The sequence below is a fragment of the Lissotriton helveticus genome, chromosome 9 (genome assembly GCF_964261635.1).
Source record: "Lissotriton helveticus chromosome 9, aLisHel1.1, whole genome shotgun sequence".
In the NCBI taxonomy this organism is placed as follows: Eukaryota; Metazoa; Chordata; class Amphibia; order Caudata; family Salamandridae; genus Lissotriton; species Lissotriton helveticus.
The window spans coordinates 825,530,433-825,549,655 of NC_136070.1; the positions used below are offsets into that span (position 1 = coordinate 825,530,433).

The 19,223-nt window shown below is 53.2% G+C and overlaps 1 pseudogene across 1 annotated transcript in view; it reads right to left on the minus strand.

Moving 5' to 3' along the window:
• LOC144783000 (putative G-protein coupled receptor 132 pseudogene) overlaps window positions 1–6,144 on the minus strand; it is a 26,026-nt pseudogene extending 19,882 nt beyond the window's left edge. The window contains exon 1 of the transcript XR_013601355.1: window positions 5,933–6,144. The product of XR_013601355.1 is annotated as a putative G-protein coupled receptor 132 pseudogene (transcript). The remainder of the gene's footprint in view (window positions 1–5,932) is intronic.
• Window positions 6,145–19,223: the final 13,079 nt, after the last annotated feature.

Here is a 19,223-nt window from a genome sequence, read left to right on the forward strand (position 1 = left end):
CTTGGCCCCCTAGGTCCCTAAGGAGTAAAGCTGACATCTCTGAGCCCAGGCACAGAACAACACTGTAGAGCGTGAACTAATTCCTTCTGTGATATTTAATATGCCCAATCTCCGTGGGTATTCAGGAAGTTTAGTTCAGGGACTTATTTATCAAAAGATTGCCAATTAATTATCTGTGTATTTCTGCTTGGTGAGTGGATGAAGGAAGGTGATATGGTCAGTGAGGAGGATTGCTGGTGTGGCTGGATCCTGTGAGGTTGGGAAACGGCCACTACAACGCAGCAGTTTCCATGCAAACCTTTCCCACGCACGCATTACAACGCATGCGTGGTTACCACGAAAGCCTTTACCACGCATACCTTTACTACGAGATACGTAGTAAAGGCATGTGTGGTAAAGGGTAAACATAGAAAAAGTGGGCTTGGGGGGTCTCCCACCCAAAAAATAAAAAAAAGGAGATGGGGGGGGGGGGGTCTGCCCACCCCAAAAAAAGGCACCTGATGTGACGAAGCGGAGGCAATCGACGTCGTTTGAGAGGAAACGGAAAGAAGCTTCCTCTTTAAGACGTAACCAAAGACGTAACCAAAGAAAAATTAAGAAGGAGGAGACGACGTGAAGAGGTAAGGGAAATTTTAGTTTAAAAAATAGGATTAAGGGTTAAGGGCAGGGGTAAATATAAGGAGTTGGGTCTGGGGGTCACATAAGGGTACAGGGGAGGGGTATAACCTTTACCAAGATTATGCCCTTACTATGCATAAATTCACAACGCAAATCGTTGTAAATCTATGCATGGTAAAGGAATATTCGTGGTTATGGTTATGCGTGGAAAAAGCATTCCGTTGTAATGCATGGTGGTAAAGCCATGCGTTGCAACGGAATGCGTTGTAACGTCATACAATCGTGTGAGTTCAGGTTTCAGAGGTCACAATGAAGGAATCGAAAGTAGTGAAAGTCAAAAAAGTTGGTAATGTCGTTAGTGGTGTGGCATGTGGCTCAGGCAAGCCATACCCACAACAAAAAGGCTCGCTCTTGAAGGCTTTGGGTCCGCTGGATGTCAAGGGTAGACAAAGGTGAAATATCCTTTACCCCATCATAATCTCATGTGATTGCTGGCATTTCAATTTACGACTGTCAGATTACACCATTACACCATATTCCGTAATTGAGGCTTTGTATGGTTAAAACTCCTATTGAAGTAACAGGAAAAACTGCAAATGAACCGAACACACGCTGCTGCTGTTTTGTGTCATGTGCAAATATATCAGACACCCTTTTGCATTTTTTTTTCTATCACGAAATGCTCCTTCATACCAAAAATGGACGCGGGGATGCATTTCACACTGTTGTATCTCTGAAAATTGCTATGGTGTCACTTTCAATTTCTGCATTGTCATGCCTACTATTGTAATATGTTAACTTCCTTTTTTATGTTTTGTATGATGGTCAGGATTTGTTTTACTTTATGCTTTGTTTTATGTTTCGTTCTCACCTTCTTTCCCTTATACTGCATTAAGCATTTTTGTTTAAGTAATTAATTCACTTTAACTGCCTTTTCCAACAGGTGTTCTGCATTGCTGTATACTAGCGACTTTTTTATTTTGTTTACAAAATCCAATAAAGCACTTTGAAAGAAAAAAAAGGGGCAAATTCCAAAGTTGGCATTTTGAGTACTAGTGCGTATGTTTCTGTTTTTTTTGTGTGCATTTTACACCATTTCTGGAAAGGGAAATTACGCAGTCACCCAGGCTCAGTCAAGGTGCATGGTATAACAAGCATTTGCAATGCAATAGATCTCGCAGCATTAAAGTTTGAGTTACTGGCATTGTAAATGACAATGCTTTGCATTAATTTTTTTTCTTTAATTTTCAATTGGTATATAAACATTGTTTGTGAATGGTTAGCTGTTGCTTATGCGAGCATTGGAGAATAAGACACCATTGTACACTGGAACAAGAGACGGTGACCGCTAGGACAGGAGTCGCATGCAGTACACTGGGACATTGGAAACGGACAGAATGGAGATGAGACACTGACATGTTCAATTAGGGAGACACTTATGTGCATTAGGATGGCAAGGTATTGAGTCAAGTGGCCGACATTCACTTACACTTGGGCACGGAAGACTGACTACACTCTAGGAGAGGAGACAGCACACTATAGGGAGACAGCACACTATAGGGAGACAGCACACTATAGGGAGACAGCACACTATAGGGAGACAGTACAGGGAGACGGCACAGGGAGACGGCACAGTACAGGGAGACGGCACACTACAGGGAGACGGCACACTACAGGGAGACGGCACACTACAGGGAGACAGCACACTATAGGGAGACCCTGCTGTGACTATTTCATGCTTTTTGTCCTAACGAGCTGAAACTGGGCAATGAGACACTGACAGTGCAATGACGGGTATCAAGGACAGCACTGTCTGAAGGAGACACTGTCACAGGGCGTTTAACAGGCACGAGCACAGAACAGTGTGACAAAGCATTAACAGGCAACACTGAAATTGTACTGGGGCAGGAAGAGCTAGGCTCATTCAGAGACCGTAGATAGCGACACAGGAGACGCTAACGGACACTCGTGTTGATATACCGACATGCTCTGGCAGACGCAAAGACACCCTGATATACGCACAGGGAGGATGGAACAGGGGCACAGTGACAGCGCACGGTAATGGGAAGTACTAACATGCTCAATTGGAGAGGAGACATGCTCGGTGACTGTTAAACACCGACGCGCTTTGGGAACGAGGCTCCGTTCTTTCTGCCACAGGGCATGCCAATACCATGGAGATACAGACGTACACTGAGGCAGGTGGCACTGAAATGCACGCGGAGACAGAGGGACAGTAACAGGCAATGGCACAAGGAAGCACCAATACCCTCACTGGAGAAGGGAGACCCTTAACCATACTTTGACAGGGAGACACAGGAACAGGACAACAGGGCACGGGGATAGGAGAAAAGAATACACAGCGCCAGGAAGACAATGATGCACACTAAGACATGAGACACAAATGCACACTGGGACACAACACTGCGATAGCCGCAGTCATATACTGGCGACAGCATTTAAGCCTGGGCACGACCCACACCCCTCCTGCCAAAGCTGCTGCCATGAGGCAGGGGGGCAGAAGGACGAGACACACAGCCTGCATTGACGTCGGAGTACTCGAGGCAGCAACGTTACATCCTGCTATACTCCTGCCTTCATATCTGTATTCCTGAACAACATGACAACTCTGACAGCTAATGCCACATACGGGATAAGCAGACGTGCAGGAGATGGGGAAACATACGAGCCATGTGCGTTCAACAAGCCTCACGAGGGCCAGGTCCATCTACTATTAGAGAGGCCAAGAGACATCATCCGTGCACCCTCCTCTAACTGCCCCGCTTCTAAAACTCTTAGATATGTGTACATCCGGGGCTTTAAGTGGGTGGGGTATATAGCAATAGCGACGGAAACCCTCGTCTGTTAGAATTAAAAGCAATAAAAAGAAACACAAACTGGAATCATTACAAAGTCTAACACAGTAACCAAGACAAGACGTGAGACATGAGACACAAATGCACACAACACTGCGATAGCCGCAGTCATATACGGGTGACAGCATTCAAGCCTGGGCACGAACCTCTACAAACAAAAGGATGCGAAAGCTAGGGGTAGATCATGCTTAATGTTTCTTACCCGTACTACCCAACATTGATGATTCTTAGTACATTAATGATTCGGGTACAACACTAAAAATACACGCAGGTACTTACAATAATTTTTTCTCTGCTCCCACAACACGAAACCAAAACCTTCCGCGGGGCGGGACTTCCATCTTAGAAAGCCCGCGCAAGCGCCCACGGATGGCCAGAGAAGCAGTGCTGGTGACGCGGGGCTCCCATGCCCGAGGGAGAGCCACGCGGTGGCGGCTGAAGTCTGGAGTGGCGGTAAGTGGGCCTTAGGTGTAGAGGGGGAGGGGGATCTCGGTGCACTTGTTTGCGCACGTGTGTGTATGTGTGCGACGGCGGGGGGGGTCTCGGTGCACTCGTGTGTGTGTGTGCGCGTGTGTGTGTTTGTGTGCGACGGCGGGGGTGGGGGGGTTCTCTGTATGTGTGCGTGCGTGGGCGCTCGTGTGTGTGTCTCTGTGTATGCGCATGCGTGTGTGGTGTTGGAGCTTCCCAGGAGACAGCAGCTGGCCACAGCGAGCGTGTTCGCGTGGCCCGCTCCGATCGCCTCCTCGAGACGGAAATGCGCGCGGCCAGGTGCTGTCTCCTGGAAAGCTGCGTCGGTAACAATAGATCTCTGGCGAGACAAAGCTTCGCGCTGTAATCATCACGAGACCTAAAAAGTGTGAGGAATAGATTTGTTGGAGGGTTTGTTAAGTTTACTAGAGGGGAGAAAGAATAGCCATTGCCATCGATGTGCTTGGTAGAAAGGTGAGGTATTGAGAAAGGGAAATGGAGAGGCAGGGGAGAATAAGTGTAGTTGTGAGGTCGAACATGGTAAAAATTGGCCTTTAATCGTACCTTTCCCAGATGCGGTGTGTGGAAACCAAGCAGTCAAAGCACATATGCCGACTCGAAGGTTTTTGAGAGCGCTTTACATGAGAACCTGTTACGTTTCACCTTTTTTTTTCTAGGCACCGGAGATTAATACATTTGCCAGGAATCACAGGCTGTTGCACTGATGCCGATACTCCAACCTCGTTCCCCAGTTTCTAAGTCGTGAGCTTTTGCGGTTATGGCGCATCCTCTCTGTAAGAAGGAAACTCGCCTCTGTGGGCAGTCAGATTTCGAGGGTGAATATTGCACAGTTCGGTGGGTGCAGTTAATTGGGTGTAACACTTTGAGCGCTAAGGGGCACAAGTACACATGGTGCTTTTGACATGTGGTTAATTTAAAAAAAGAAAAATAAGTGCCGGGGCTCCCGTCAGGGGGCAGTACTTTGCACCTGTCCAGTTCTCCTGTTAGCGCCGCCTAAAACAAAACCAACTACTAAAAATGAAAGAGGGGGAGAGGATGTGGCATAATGGCCAGAGCTGCTGCTTTCGGAGCTGGGGAACCAGGTTTGAGTCTTGGCATAGGCTCCTGGTCCTGTGGGTCTGGGCAAAGCGCTTAATCGGTCTGCGCCTACCATGGCTGTTCAGGCTACAATCACTCTCCCCGCTGGGAGCCATGGAAAGCACACATCACAGAGCGCTCTTGCACTTTGCAGGAAGTGAGCTCTTAGTGCTAAGAGGAGAACGACACAATAAAGCACAGCAGCACAAAAAATGTAAATCAAGCTTTTGGTTTCAAAAATGCTTTCCATCAATAAATTGTTTTTTTTTTTAGTGTCAAACAATTTCCCAGTGCACCACCATACTTTACCAGGATGCACTACTAAAAAAATGTATATACAGGTTAAGTCATGGAAAGAAAAGTAATACTGAAATAAAATGTACTATGCCTTCTCTCATACTGATCTTTGCGCTTAAAGACTTCTTGTGTCAGATTGTTTAGCTGGAGATAAAGGCATTTATTGACGTCGGGGTAATACTATAAATCCGTTAGTGGAAAAGAAACATCAATAGCGGAATTGTATATTATTTCCCACATATAGCGTGTGGCTGACAAACTAACTTATGTTATTCCATTTCCCATGTGCCATCCCCGATAGCGGGCCTTCCAGGACTGCTAGACGAGCGGATTTAGCCACTTGAAGCAGTAAACTCTTAAGAGGAGAATACTTCAGGGCGGGGCCGGGTAGGGCCTTTAATTTAACTCTGGCCGGGCCCTATGGTGATATAATGTGAACGGCCAGCAGTGCATCATCGAATCTTGTGGAGTCGGAGCTACCAAGGTGACCGACATACCACCACGCTCACAAAAAAAAGCAGCATTGGTTTGGAAATGGGCATGGCCTGGCTACTTAGTACTACTGTTTTACTTACGGTTGCTCGTGGTGAGCTGGGCGGCCGGGGCACTGCTTTAATTAACTGATGTAGCCCTGGTACTGCTGCAGCCTGCCCTCAACGTCATCGGGCTGACTTGAAAACTGACGACTCGTGGTGTGCGTGCATGGAAATCTGAAATAATCTGCGCACGCTGCCTGACGCACAGCAGAACCAAATCCAGCCCAACCAGTGTCCCGCCCACTGGGCCGGCACCACTGAACTGAGGGCCGCCATTAATTCAAATGAATCTTGGCTCCGAATCTCAAAGCCGCAGCACTCTTCATTGGGACTGCAGACGAGACCAACACTCTGCTCCGAGTTACCGAGATAAATAATACCAATATCGTCAATGCCATATGTAATGTGCAGCAAACGCTTGTAGACCCGGCCTTGATAATTAAGTGCCGGTGCTAAGCACCAGCACACATTAAGCAGCAGTCAGCGAGGCACCGAGTTCAAAGGATCACTGGGGTCACAGGGTGAAGGGGTGCAGTTTTTAAAATTGCTTATTATAAAAGCAAAACTCATTAAACTTTTCAAAAGAAAACTGAAATGCAATTTACTATTTTAAACTTTCCGCTCACAGATATTATTTTCCTGTTTTATTAACAAAGTTCAATGAGATTCTCATCCCACCCGCACAGTTTTTAAAAATAGGTCTTCAATTTATAAGGAAGGCCCTTTAAAAAAAATGCACTTCTTGAAAAAATAAACTCAGAATGGGCGGCTTACAGGGTATTGTAAAAAGAAATGTCATGTTCTGTCTATCCTAAGATAGCAAGAACATCTATAGCTCAATGTAACAGCTGTCTGTTTCTGGTGCTGCAACCGCACTCTCCTGGAGCTCAGAAGGTGTTTGGGGTCTACCCAGGAGGGCAGGGGGGGGGGGGGGGGGGAAGCAAGGACCACAGACAAGTGATAAAGTGTGACAAAGGCCACTTTATTGGAAGCAGGTGCATCCTAAATAACAAACCTGGCCTGTACCGAACAAAACTACCCGTCACTAAATAGGAACTACCTGACCAACCCCCCCACCCCCTACCCTAAATGATTTTCCCCATTTCACATAACACAACAACCACAACATATCCACCGCATACCACCTGAACCATGCCTCGTTACCAACTTGGACATTCCTTGACCTCAGTGATCCCCACCCTTTATCAAAACAAGCCCAGGGCTCCTACCCTTAACCCCCTTTTAACTCTAGGAAAAGCGCCAACATCTTGAATTGCACAGCAGCACCTGTTCCAGCGACACGACAACCACCAACATCTGAAAACCTGATGCACCATACCCCCAAGAAAATTCCTCTTAAGGAACAGGGTCCTCCCCCAAGCCCCCCCCCCCTTAGGCCGAAAGAAAGGGGGGATTCCGACCATAACAGGAAAAACAGAAGCCCCTGGGAAACCCCCCGCCCCCTAGAGCGAAAAATCAGGGAGGGTGGGAGGGAAACAACTCGCGACCAGGGGTCCCCTCCGGCTGCTGGGTCACCGCCACTAAAATGGTGGTTAGTGACCCAAGAAGGCTGTACGTAAACACCCCCAGCCCAACCAGCCCAAAGAAAGCCCATTAAGAGCCCAAAACCCCCTGAAGCAGCCCAACCAGTCCAACAGTCCTAGAATCCCCCGTGGTCTCCTAATCCCCCCCCCTTCCCTCCAGGCCCCAAAGCCCCCCGGGGGTGGCAGACCTCCCGGTGGTCGGCCGCCCCCCCCAAAACCCCATTGGGGCCTACCCAGGAGGGCAGGGGGGGAAGAAACGACCACAGACAAGTGATAAAGTGTGACAAAGGCCGCTTTATTGGAAGCAGGTGCATCCTAAATAACAAACCTGGCCTGTGCCGAACAAAACTACCCCTCACTAAATAAGAACTACCTGACCAACCCCCCACCCCCTCCCCTAAATGATTTTCCCCATTTCATATAACACAACACCCACAACATATCCACCGCATACCACCTGAACCATGCCTCGTTACCAACTTGGACATTCCTTGACCTCAGTGATCCCCACCCTTTATCAAAACAAGCCCAGGCCTCCTACCCTTAACCCCCTTTTAACTCTAGGAAAAGCGCCACTCGAAAGCCACTTAGTGACTTTCGACCCCCCTATAGGAAACCCCCCCCCCCCTTTGGATACCTACGCATCCCCAAAGCCAAATCCAGGGCCTCCTTCATCTGAACTATATACAGCTCCATCCCGTAACGAGATAAGTGAACCCAGTCCTCTCTGAAAAAATACACAGCTCCGTACTTCAGCTCCAGGTGCTCCATACGCCCAATCCCTTCTTTTGTACAAAAGTCTTTCATGTCCCTGTTGATTTTTCTCCGTGCCCTATCTATAGCCCCTGGGTGCTCCGCCCCCCTCCCGACCCACCTTGGGATGAACTCCGACCATATCACGTGACACCCGCCCACTTCTTCTTAATCTCCAGGAGGTCCCTTTTCATTTATTTCACTAAGGCCAGACCTTTGCTTACCACCAAGTCATTTTCCCCCACGTGAACCATCACCACATCCGGACACACCCCTCCTCGCACCACATCGTTCAAAACCGGCATCAATTCGTGCCAATGCATCCCCCCTTTCCCCCCGCCAGTGACATCTAAACAGTCTGTTGTCCATTTCCAAATTCAGGTTCCGATGCCTGTCCCATTCAGCCCTTTCCGCTCTCTTAACAAATGAATGCCCCACAATGTATAACTGCATCATCTCCGCCGCCGGTCCCGCCACAGCACCTGCAAAGACACATGTAAGAGGGCGGAAAAAACGTCCCTGTTACAGCGTCCCGCCTACCCCCCGTAACCGGACATACGTCTTGTAACAATCCGACTTCCATCTGCCCAGACGTTTGATATCCTCCGCCGCCCCACCCTTGACGCGCCGCATCAGTCGCCGCCCCTATTCTAAAAGAATGCGTTCCGAAAGCCTTGGGGTCCTCACCCATGCACCATAGGGCGTGCCGCAGAACCCAAAACGCCTGGGCCCCAGTCCCCCTTCCGTCCGACCCGCGTCCAAAAACCTCTTCCCCCGACGTCCTCCGTCCAGCCGCCAAACGCTCACCCCACTCCGCCGGGCACACCCCGTCCAGCCTCCCCGGACCCATCACCACCCAGGTCCCCACCCCTCGCTGATCCGTCTTGGAGCGCCGCGACCTCCCTCGCCCGCACTTCCACATCCCCCCCAGAGCACCCCCTTTCCTCCCTTCAGGCCCCCAATTCCGAAATTCGAAAAGCCCCAAAGAACAGCCAGGACATGAGCGTAGCAAACAACACCACCTCCCCCCCCATCGCACGACACCGACTGCAACGCCCGCAGTAGTCCCCCCCAGCATCTCCTCCGTAATGGGCCGTCTCTGACTCACCCGCGCACCTCTCTCTCGTGCCCACCCCTCCAACAATCGTGCCCCCAACTCTCCCACCGACGGGGGATATCCCACCACATCTTCCCCATGAACGCCACCGCCGACAACTTCCCCGCAATTGTCACCTTCGACAAGCCCTTATCCATCAAGGCCAAAATGAAACGCACCACCTGCGCCTCCTGCCGCCATCAGTCCCCCTGCCTTACCGCTCCTGACTGCTGAAATTCCTCCCAGGCCTGAACATACACCTTCCAGGTGGACGCCGCCACCGACACCCTCACCAGTTGAACGACCCTGCATCTCCCACTGACCACAGCTCCCCGGGCACCGGCGTCTTGGTCTCCTCCGCCTCCGTGGCTAGCCCATGGAACCTCTGCCACTGTGAACGAGACAAAGCATCCGCAATGTCATTGTCCACCCCCGCCACATGTCGAGCCTGAAACAGTATGTCATGCTCAAGACAGCGCAGAACAAACACCCTCAACAGCTTCAGCACCTGTGCGTCCCGTGCCGACTGCCTGTTGACCACCTGCACCACCGACATGTTGTCCACTCGGAACAGGACCCGCTTATGGGCCAGTTCCCGGGCCCACACCGAAACCGCCACCACCAATTCCAGGAAGGCGATGCTCCGGCCTCCCGCCTGCCACTGGGGCGGCCACAGTTCAGCACACCAGCGGCCCGCCCAGTACAAACCAAAACCACCGACCCCCGCCGCATCTGAATACATTGTGACGTCCCACTCCCAGTCCTCCGGAGGCGCCATGGGCACCCCATTGAACCGGCCTAGAAAGGCCAGCCACATCCGCAAGTCCTCTTTAGTCCCCGCCGACAGCCTGATGTGATGATGCGGCAACGCCAGGCCGGACAACGCCAAGCCTAACCGCCGACAAAACGTCCGCCCCGCGCGCACCACCCGACACGCAAAATTCAGGTGACCCAATAGCACCTGCACCTCCCGTACCGACACCTTCCGCCTGTCCAACATGCCGCTCACCAACGCCAGCATTGCCGCCCTCTTGTCATCCGGTAGGCGTGCTTCCATGGCTGCGTAGTCAAGCTCTATGCCTAGAAATGACAGCACCATACTCGGACCGTGCGTCTTCCCTGGCGCCAGGGGAACCCCCAGGTAACCCATGAAGTCTTGAAAATTGTGCAGCAGTCGCTGACAATCCGTCGACCTGGGCCGTCCCACCAAAAAGAAATCATCCAAATAGTGCGTCATCGTCTCAGAGCCTGTGCGCCAGGAAAAAGCCCACTGCAGGAAAGAGCTGAACCGTTCAAATAACGCACATGAAATCGAGCACCCCATCGGCAGCGCCTTGTCTACAAATATGCCGCCGTCAAATTGGATTCCCAGCAACTGGTTGCCCTCTGGGTGCACCGGGAGCAACCTGAAAGCCGATTTGATGTCACACTTCGCCATCAACGCCCCCGGGCCTACCGCCGCCACAATCTTCCGCGCCACATCCACCTACGAGTACGTGACCGACGCAAGCTCCGCCGATAGGAAGTCATTCACCGACGCCCCCTCCGGCCACGACAATTGCTGTATCAGCCGGAACTGCCCCGGCTCCTTCTTGGGGACCACTCCAATGGGGGAGATGATCAGGTTCGGCATCGGCGGCTCAGCGAGGGGGCCAGCCATCCGGCCTTCCCGCACCTCCTTGAACAGCTTCTCCTGCACCACACCTTTTCGTGCGTGCACAGACTTCAAATTCTCCGCCCAGCGCGCAATCCGTGGTCCCTCGTACCCCAACCGGAAACCCTCCCCGAAGCCCCGTCGCAGCACCGCCGCATCGTCCACCCGCGGGTATGCCGCCAGCAACGGCTCCAGCCTGTCCAGTCTAACCGGCGAATGAGTCTTTTCCAACAGCTCCTGCCCCCCCCCCGGTCCCCCGCTTGGTTGCCAGCTGCTACGTGTTGCTGTCCCGCCGCCGCACACTGCTGTCCCGGGGCGCCTCCAACTCCCAAGCAGCGCAACACTGGGTGCCGGCGTCCGCACTTAGAGCACTCGTGCCGAAAACGGCACACTTGCCGACCACATGCCCCCTTGTTGAAATCCCAACAAGCTCCGATTGAGCCCTGTCCGGAGCTCTCCCCCTGCCCCACCCCTCCCCGGGTGGGGCAAGCCGAAAAGGGGGTCGGCACAAGAGGCAGCCCGCTCGCCGTATATACCGTGTGACCGAACTTTGGCTCCCCCCCCCATCGTCTGCTGATACAAGTCGGAGTCTAGCTCTCCCTACTTCGCCTCCGGGTCCGCCGCCATTCGCGCTCGGAACTCCTCGTCGTAGTGTGACCAAGCGTAACCACCATATGTCGCATGCGCCATCGGGACCACGTCCATATACTTGAACAGTGCCATGGACCTGTCCAGATACTTTTCGCAGTATACGCTAGCGTATATAAGGAACGCCGCCGACCAACTGTCAATCGTCAGCGGCACCTTAGGGCGCCTGGCCAACTCCTGTTCCTCCTCCCTAGACCCCTCCTTGGCCGTGAGCTCCCTGTGCAGGAGCTTCAACATCTCCACGTACTCCCCCTTCCATATCTTCTCCTTCGTCACTATAGAGAGATGCGCCCCCAACGGCTTTGTCATCCCCATATACGGGAGCTTACGCACCGGCACCACACAACTCTCCTTCCCCCCGGCAACCGTGCCCACTGCCGCGCTCCCCGCCGATGCGCCTCCCTTTCCATTCTCTCCGGCATCTGCCGACCCCGCCACCCCTAACGGTGGCGCCCCGTCCGTGCCTACCCCCGTCACATAGCGCCCTTTTACCAACCGTACAGGGTCCTCCTCCCGTGCCTCAGTCCCCACGAGACCTGCCCAAACCACTCCCCGCTCTGTCCCCCCTCTTACCTGGCACCCAGGTCGGCGTCCTCTCCGGATCCCGCCGCCTAACCAGTGGAGCTGAGGGGGCCGTCACCCTGGGCGCGTCCAGCCGCGGTCGAACCTGCAACACACTGTCAACATCATTACAACCCCCCCGTCCCTGATCTCCCCCTCCTCCTCTGACTCTCCCCCTCCGTCACCACACCATTCGTGCTCGCTCACTGGAATCTCCACTCGACTCAACCCCGCCTTCTCCCGGCATACGCTCATCAATGCACCCAGCTCTCCGCTCACTCTCCTCCTGTCAGCCAAACATGACCCGCGCTCAGCGTTCACCATCTCCCCACGTGCACCCTGCCCCCCGGCGGCCGTTGAGACCCTTCGGGGGTGGGCGGGCGGGGACCTCTTGCCCTGCTTCCTGCCGCGTTCTCCTGCCGGGTCCCACGTTGGAGCGCGACCGCCCGTAACAGGCAGAGCCGGCCCATCCTCTCGGTTGATCGGAGCCGCAAGCTGCTCACCCGAGCGCCTCTCCCACTGCTCCTGCCAAGGAAAGAACGTGGAGTCCAGCATGCCGGGGAAACAACGCCCCCCCTGCCCCCCAACGTCTCCCCCTTCGCCCCATCCCCTCTGCGGCCCCCTCCCCCAACCCGCCGAATGTCCTCCTCACATCCCCGTCCATTCCTGCCACACCCCCCCAGGCCCCGCCATCCCCCACCCACCCCACTCCCCCCAAGGCGCCTGCTGCGGATCCCCCACCGGTCCCCATCCCGGACCCTCCCAACTCGGCCCACCACCCCATGCCCCCCCCACACACTCCGGCCACTCCAAGCTCCCCTCCTCCCCGACCCTCCCCCAGGCTACCCCCCACGCCCTCCCACCGTTACTCCTGGCCTCCCCCCAATGCCCCTCCCCCCACGCCCCTCTCCCTCAACCCCCCTCCCCTTCTCCCCTCGCCCCCCCACCAGGGACGGCGGCCTACTTGAACCCACCATGTCCCCGTCCTCGCCCCCTCCTCCACCCCCCACCAGAGACGGCAGCCTGCTTGGGCCCACCATGTCCCCGTCCTCACCGGACAAAGACCCCCAGTCCAATGCCTTGTCATCCCCCCCCTTGCCCCCCTCCTCCTCAGATTCCTCAATCAATAAGGGTGAGCTCCCGCCCCATCCCCCCCACTCTCCTCCCCTGCCCTTCCCTCTGCTCCTTGTCCTTCCAGGCTTCAATCAATCAATCAATCATGACACTTGTAAAGCGCGCTACCTACCCGTAGGGTCTCAAGGCGCTGGGGGGGGGGGGGGGTGCCGCTACTGCTCGAACAGCCAGGTCTTCAGCTTCCTCCTGAAGGAGAGGTGGTCTTGGGTCAGGCGCAGGTCGGTCGGGAGGGAGTTCCAGGTCTTGGCGGCCAGGTAGGAGAAGGACCTTCCTCCTGTAGTTGCTCTTCGGATGCGGGGGACGGCGGCGAGGGTGTGGTTGGCTGATCGAAGGTGGCGTCTGGGAGCGTAGAAGTTGACTCGGCTGTTGAGGTAGCTCGGGCCTTGGTCGTGTAGGGCTTTGTGTGCGTGGGTGAGGAGGCGGAAGGTGATTCTTTTGCTGACGGGGAGCCAGTGCAGGTCTCTGAGATGTCCGGAGATGTGACTGGTTCGTGGGATGTCGAGGATGAGTCTGGCTGAGGCGTTCTGGATCCGCTGGAGTCTCTTCTGGAGCTTGGCGGTGGTACCGGCGTAGAGGGCGTTGCCGTAGTCCAGGCGGCTGGTGACGAGGGCCTGGGTGACGGTCCTCCTGGTCTCGGTGGGGATCCACCAGAAGATCTTCCGTAGCATGCGTAGGGTGTTGAAGCATGCCGAGGAGACGGCGTTGACTTGCCTGGTCATGGAGAGGGAGGAGTCCAGGATGAAGCCCAGGTTGCGTGCATGGTCTGTCGGTTTGGGTGCGGTGCCCAGGGCGGGAGGCCACCAGGAGTCGTCCCAGGCGGAGGGTGAGGAGCCCAGGATGAGGACCTCCGTCTTGTCCGAGTTCAGCTTCAGGCGGCTGGTCGTCATCCACTCGGCTACCTCCTTCATCCCTTCGTGCAGGTTGGCTCTGGCGGCGGCGGGGTTGTTGGTCAGGGAGAGGATCAGCTGGGTGTCGTCGGCGTAGGAGATTATGCTGAGGTTGTGTTTGCGTACGATGGCCGCGAGGGGGCTCATGTAGACGTTGAAGAGGGTGGGGCTCAGAGATGATCCTTGAGGGACGCCGCAGATGACTTCGGAGGCCTCTGACTTGTACGGTGGTAGGCTTCTCCCCTCTCCCCTCTCCCTGCCCTTGCTGTACCACTTCGCCCACCGCCTCTCCCCCTTGGGGCATCACCGCCACAGCCTCCACACCCGCTGCCCCCCAGCCCCCTCCACAAATTCCAGCGCCGCCTGCCCTTTCCTCGTCGACCGCGCCTTCGCCACCGACTTCCCCCTGCCCCCCTCCTGTTCCCACCCCGTCCCTGCCGCTCCCGACCTCGCCGCCCGCCCTCCACAATGCTCCCGCCCCTCCCACCGGCCCCACGAGCCCTCCGCGGCCGAGACCGCGGGGGCTCACACGCCACCACAGCTGCCGCTGCGCCGTTGGCAGCGCGCCACGGCGGCCTTACCTGAACTTCCAGGCGCAGGAGGTCCAGCCGAGCCCCAAGATACCGATAAGCTACGAAGCCTGCAGAAACCATGCGCGGCACAACCACGGACTCCTCTAACGCCCTACACCAAGCGAAACCATGGTTCAAAACAACTCGCGACCAGGGGTCCCCTCAGGCTGCTGGGTCACCGCCACTAAAATGGTGGTAGGGGACCCAAGATGACTGTACATGAACACCCCCAGCCCAACCAGCCCAAAGAAAGCCCATTAAGAGCCCAAAAACCCCAGAAGCAGCCCAACCAGCCCAACAGTCCCAGAATCCCCGTGGTCTCCTAATCCCTTCCCCCCCCCCTTCCCTCCAGGCCCCAAAGCCCCCCGGGGGTGGCAGACCTCCCGGTGGTCGGCCGCCCCCACAAAACCCCATTCTGTAAAATTGGACAAGGCAGATGACAGATTAAATGATCCACCTCAGTGGTGGCAGCCTGTGCTTTACCCTCACTATACTGCAAACATTAAATCACATGACATTACTATTGAATTCACCACAACGACCTTACCATGATTGGACAGGGTAAGGGTAGCTAAGTAGATAATGAGCTAAGAACACTAAATATAAACCTATCACCAGATGTGGTGTTTAAGGCGATAGAGTGGATGCAAAATGAATGTAGGGCGATGTTATTGAGCTCAACATATTGTCATAGCACCGGGCTTTTAGGAAAAGACTGAACAAGTTGACTATCAAAAAGACTTTAAAGGAGATTTAAGATGCATGCATTGCAAGGCAATGTCTCGAGCTACAGTGTTCCTACTAAACATGCGAAGAAGCCCCATACATCAACACTAATGAAAAAGACCATTCATCAGGGGAGATCTAAATGAACTAGCACCTCAGTGGCACTACCAGTGATGCTGCCTACTTCATGGTGGCCATGCTCAAATAATGTGCAGCAGGACTTCACGAGCCGGGCCAGGTTCTCCACGTCCAGGTACCCTGGCAAGGGGGTTATGGGGTCCTATCGTGAAGTGTCTGAGACGAGCAGCAGTTATAGGGCTCAAGTAATCACAAAGGTAAGAGAAACAGATGTAAGAAATGAGCAACAGAGATAACGAAGGCTTATTTTAATTAATGGAATATCTTATGGGAACAATTACAAAGTACCATACCAGTCCCCTGGACAGCGGTGCACTTTACACTGGACAGGGAATTACATGATGTTCTGGTTACAGATGCATCAGGGGCAGTTATGAAAGTGAGCACACGAAAGAATACAAACAAGGTAATTGCTTTTAGAGTAATAAAATCTGTCTCTGTCTGCAGCATGATTCCTTCCAATTGCAAGAGGTATCAGAAACTGAACGCCCTTTTTGTCAGCAACAGAGCTAACCAAGAGGGGAGAGGAGGAGCGGGACAGTACTGCAGGTCCCAGGCTCCCCTGCAGCCGAATCTGCCGCAACGCCCTCATTGCGTGCCTGGATGCGCTTTAAATTCCAGCAGGGCTCCCGCAGCACGGGACGCCCTTTTTGGCAGCAACAGCGCTAGCCAAGGGGGAGAGCAGGAGCAGGACAGGACTGCAGGTCCCAGGCTCCCCTGCAGCCGAATCCACCGCCGACGCCCACATCACGTTCCTGGAGGCGCTTTAAATTCCAGCAGGGCTCCCGCACCACGGGACGCCCTTTTTGCCAGCAACAGCTCTAACCAAGGGGGGAGAGCAGGAGCGGGACAGGACTGCAGGTCCCAGGCTCCCCTGCGGCAAAATCTGCCGCCGACACCCGCATCACGCACCTGGAGGCGCTTTAAATTCCAGCAGGGCTCCCACAGTGCGGGATGCCGTTTTTACCGGCAACAGCGTTAACCAAGGGGGGGGGGGGAGAAGGAGCGGGACAGGACTGCAGGTCCCAGGCTCCCCTGCGGCCGAATCTGCCGTGATGCCCGCATCACGCGCCTGGAGGCGCTTTAAATTCCAGCAGGGCTTCTGTCAGCGGCAGGCAGAGGTGGGGCGGGGACAGGCCTCTTGGCCCTGTGACACCAGAGACAAGTAAACTAACATTGCTGGTTCCTCCCTTCTGCCCAAGTAAGTTGTATTATGTATACATCATGATTCCCACTAGTATGGCGACTGCAAAAAAAACACAAGGGGGGATGGGGGCAACTCCTAAAACTATGTCCAACTCTACACTTGATTGCTTTCTTCTCCGGGCAGCTAAGGCCATTGATATGGAGATCCAAGTAGCGGAACATTGGCTCTCTGTGGGGGGGGAGGGGGGCGATCCATTTGTCACAACCACCGCTCATGCGGCCCTAAATATTGAAATTGATGACTCAAGTCAATTATGAATCTACTAGAACCCTTTCACCGGCCCCAATACATGACAAAACGCCCCAAGATCCTGCAGTAGGAGATTTAGCAAGTAAAAGGATGAAAAAGACCAAACACTTAGAACCCATGCGACATATGCGGACTAGATCCAGGAAAAAACCTCTGCCTCCGAATTCAACACACCAAGCTGAACCTTCACAAAGTCCCTCCACCCCGGATGGCCCAAACTCTATGCTGCCGGCCCATCCTGATGCTAATCCCCCACAAACTATGGCGGCTTTTGCATCCCTCCTTGAGGAAACAATTTTAAAGAACATTTTGCCTATCATGGAAAGACTGGACAAACTAGAATCCACAGTGACTCTAATGCACACTTTGCTCACTGATCTGATGAAAGGGGTTTGAGTGAAAGGGAAAGAGCGGGACAGGGGGGCTACTTATGGGGAGAACACTAGGCCTGAAGAGGGTAATTCTTCTCTGTGTGCCAATTCATCATCTTGTCCCAGTGCTAATATCTACCCCAGAAATACTGACAGAGTGGCACAATAAAAACAACTGGGGTCCTCGAGCCCCAGGCACCGGGTTTAGCATGCTCATCCCCCAGTAAGATTAGGCCCAGTCTACCCCCTGCATCCACCAATGGGACCCAGGTAGGCTCCAAGCAGCCACAAACCTCACCTAATCTGCTGCGTACAAATGAATTAGCTATACAAGCAAATCAAGATGATACAGTGATTCTCCACCTTCCACCAGAGTGTTGCCCTTATGGGGCAATTCTCACTAATGTTCCCCCATTGCATGAAAACCAATATGAATCACAGACACAGTTAAAAAATAAAGTATGTTACTGGTTGCTAAAAACACAAACTTTACAAACAGACATTACCATGAAATTCTGTTTCCTAGGCAGGTAAGTTGGGTGGGTCCTCTATCCAAATCCCACACTGGTGATTGTATTGTGATCAATTGTAAATCTCCGACCTTAGCTGGTAAGTTGCTCAGTGGGGACTTTTCTTTAGGTAACCAGAGGTTGTCCCAGGGGATTGATATCCTACCGCTTGGGTACTTTTATAGGCACCTAGGTAACAGAGGGGGGAATCCATTGGACAATGGGCCACCCCGTAGGCCACACTTTACGTATTTGGAAGGCACACCCCTGGAAACTAGAAATAAATAGATTCCAAACTTTAAGTGGCTTAGACTCCCAAGATTGACTTCCTGTAGTTCCTCCTCCCCTAAAAAGCGTTACTGAGGAAATTTCCGTCTCACAGCCGGATGACTCCCCACTGATCCTCAACAATAATTTAGCCCCATGTAGCCAAGCCAATGTGAATAGCTATCCTCACCAACAAATCAAGGACAATGGGGTATCTAATAATACAGGCCTCTCCTAGGAATCAATAATTGAACTCCAGGAAATTAAACTTTTATCCTGGAATGTGGCAGGCATACGGTCCAAGCTACCGGACCCTGATTGGTGTAAGCTTGTGGAGGACTGCCTCCTATGCCTATTACAGGAAGCATGGGCAGTTGAACGTGTCCACAGAGTAGGTTTTACAACTTTCAGCATTGAAGCTAAGCAGTCTAATGTTGGTCGTCCAGCTGGTGGCCTAATCTGGGTCAAATATACCTTGACCTGTAATATCAAGGCTCTCAATCTCGGCTCTGATGAAATACTTGGGATAGAACTCTCCTCTCTTAAAGGGAATACTCAAGTCAGATTATTTAATATCTACAATCGCTTTAAGACTCCTCACAAACCATCTGGTACACTAACTAATTACCTTGAGACTGCCAAAGGGAATCATCGACTCATAGTTGCAGGCGATTTTAACACAACTTTCGAACCTGTATACTATGAACAAGAACTAATACTAGATGGTGATAAAGCTAAAGGGATTGCCAAGCTCCAGAAACCCCCGATTAAGAAACACACTAAGGTGGAACAACAGGTTTTATCTTTTACCATCTTCCATGGGCTTCGTGCTTGCAACTGTAGGACTGACTTTTATAGAGAAGCATGCCACACGTTTAAGAGGGGGGTAACCAAAACCAGGATTGATTACATCCTGGTTGATATTGAATTTTGGTCTAGTGTAAAAGATATGGCCGAATTAATACTGGAAGATAGCGATCATAATGCCTTGGCCCTTACACTCATGGCCTCAGC